Source organism: Pteropus vampyrus, unplaced genomic scaffold (assembly GCF_000151845.1).
Source record: "Pteropus vampyrus isolate Shadow unplaced genomic scaffold, Pvam_2.0 Scaffold39, whole genome shotgun sequence".
Taxonomy (NCBI): domain Eukaryota; kingdom Metazoa; phylum Chordata; class Mammalia; order Chiroptera; family Pteropodidae; genus Pteropus; species Pteropus vampyrus.
The window spans coordinates 10,949,714-10,952,271 of NW_011888820.1; the positions used below are offsets into that span (position 1 = coordinate 10,949,714).

The following is a 2,558-nucleotide window of genomic DNA, read 5'->3' on the forward strand; positions in this document are numbered from 1 at the left end:
ACTCACTTGCTCTGAGCTCCAGCACTGGGGCAGGCACTAGGGACATATGGGGTAGAACTGAATTGTCTGGCTTCCGGGAGAGGGCTGGAGGGGCAGCTTTCTCTCAGATAGAACTGCTAATAGAAGCCATCGTTCTTTTGCTGAGCCTTCTCTTCATCCAGATTGCAGGTGCCATATCTGAGTTTCCATCAACCTGGCTAACACCATTTGCTCTGCTCTGGTGATTCCCTGAGACCCTGTTCCACCCAAGCCACTTCCAGTGGCTTTTCCATACAAATGGCCTATCTTGGCTCCTGCTGCAGACTTTCCTAAATCTCTCAAAAGTCCACAAACCCCAAACAGCATCTGGTCTCGGCATAACCTGTACCTCTTGCCAAGGTAACCCCAAGCCCACAGCTAATGGCAGCATGCCTTGGTTCAAAGCTTAGCCTCTCCCAGTTGCCTCCTAGCTCAGCATAAGTGGAAATCATCTGCAGATCACTTTGTAGCTCATATCAAGTGACCCCGGGCAGGGCACAGGCAGCAGCTGGCCCTGGCCTGCACCAGAGCCCCTTCTAAGGGGCCCCAGAACCAACATACCCAGTCACCAGCCACAGACCACACTAGAGCACCACCCAACCACTTCCACAAATAATACACCCCAAGGGTGGACTCAGCAGGCATCAGAGCCCTGCTAACGTAAATCATGCTCCACAGATCAACCCCTATACAGTTCCTCCACTGCAGTAACGGCTAGTTCTCACGGCCAATCAACCTGAGGGTCAGTCCCTTCCAATGATGTGCCAACAGCTATCAAGGCTCAATTACAAGAAGAGGGCACAAATAACCCATACAGAGGACACCTGAAGCATCTGGCTCAGGCAACCAGGGAGACTGTGCCATTAGGTTCCACAGGACACCTACTATATTAGGTCACCCTGCCAAGACTGGGAAATATAACAGATCTACTTAATACATAGAAACAAACAGTCCGCCAAAATGAGGAGACAGAAACATGTCCCAAATGAAAAAGAGGAGAAAATTTCAGGGAAAAAAAAATAAACAAAATAGAGGCAAGCAATCTACCAGGTACAGAATTCAAAACATTGGTTATAAGGATGCTCAAGGAACTTAGTGAGAACTTCAACAAAGAGATAATAAGCATGAAAAAGGACACATAAACCATAAAAAAGAACCAGTCAGAAATGATGAAAACAATAATGGAAATGAAGAATACAGCAGATTAGATGAAGCAGAGGATTGAATCAGTGATTTGGAAGAAAAGATATCAGAAAACAACCAATCAGAACAGCAACAAGAAAAAAGATTCCAAAAAAATGAGGAAAGTTTAAGGAACCTCTGGAACAACATCAAGCATACCAACATTATCATAGGGGTACCAAAAGGAGAAGAGCGTGAGCAAGGAATTGAAAATCTGTCTGAAGTAATAAGGACGGAAAACTTTCTTAACCTGGTGAAAAAAATACACATATGAGCCCACGAAGTGCAGAGTCCCAAACAAGATGAACTCAAAGAGGCCCACACCAAGACACATCATAATTAAAATGCTAACGGTTAAAGACAAAAGAGAGAATCTTAAAAGCAACAAGAAAAAAGCAATTATTTAAACTAAAAGAGGGCTCCCATAAGACTGTCAGATGATTTCTCAACAGAAACTTTGCAGGCCAGAAGGGATTGGCAGGTAACATTCAAAGGGATAAAAAGCAAGGACCCACAATGAAGATTACTCTACCCAGCAAGGCTATCATTTAGAATCAAAGGACAGATAAAGAGCTTCCCAGATAAGAAAAAGCTAAAGGAGTTCATCGCCACCAAACTAGTACCACAAGAAATGTTAAAGGGACTTTTTTAAGAAGGAGCAGCAAAAAAAAAAAAAAGATTAAAAATATGAATGATAAAATGGCAATAACTACATACCTATCAATGATAACTTTAAATGTAAATGGATTGAATGGTCTAATCAAAAGCTATAGGGTGGCTGAATGGATAAGAAAACAAGACCCTTACATATGCTGTCTGCAAGAGACCCATTTTAGATCCAAAGACACATATAGACTGAAAGTAAAAGGATGGAAAAAGATACTTTATGAAAAAACATCTGAGGTAGCAATATTTATATCAGACAAAACAGACTTTAAAACAAAGGCTATATAACAAAGAGACAAAGAAAGACTCAGCAATTCCACTTCTGAATATTTATCCAAAGAAACCCAAACACTAATTTGAAAAGACATATGCATCCCCATGTTCACTGCAGCATTATTTACAATAGCTAAGATATGGAAGCAATCTAAGAGTCCATTGATAGACGAATGGATAAAAAAAAGGTGGTAGATATATACTGTGGAATATTACTTGGCAATAAAAAAGAGTGAAATCTTGCCATCTGCAATAACATGGATGGACCTAGAGAGTATTATGCTAACTGAAATAAGTCATACAAAGACAAATACTATAGGATTTCACTCATATGTGGAATCTAAAAAATAAAATAAATGAATAAACAAAACAAACAAACTCATAGATACAGAGAATATTTTGATGGTTGCCAAATGAGA

General features: G+C 40.5%; 1 protein-coding gene across 1 annotated transcript in view; it reads right to left on the reverse strand.

Annotated features, from left to right (window-relative positions):
- Positions 1 to 2,558, reverse strand: part of FBN2 (fibrillin 2) — a 249,568-nt gene that overhangs the window by 174,506 nt on the left and 72,504 nt on the right. The gene's annotated exons all lie outside the window — the stretch shown is intronic.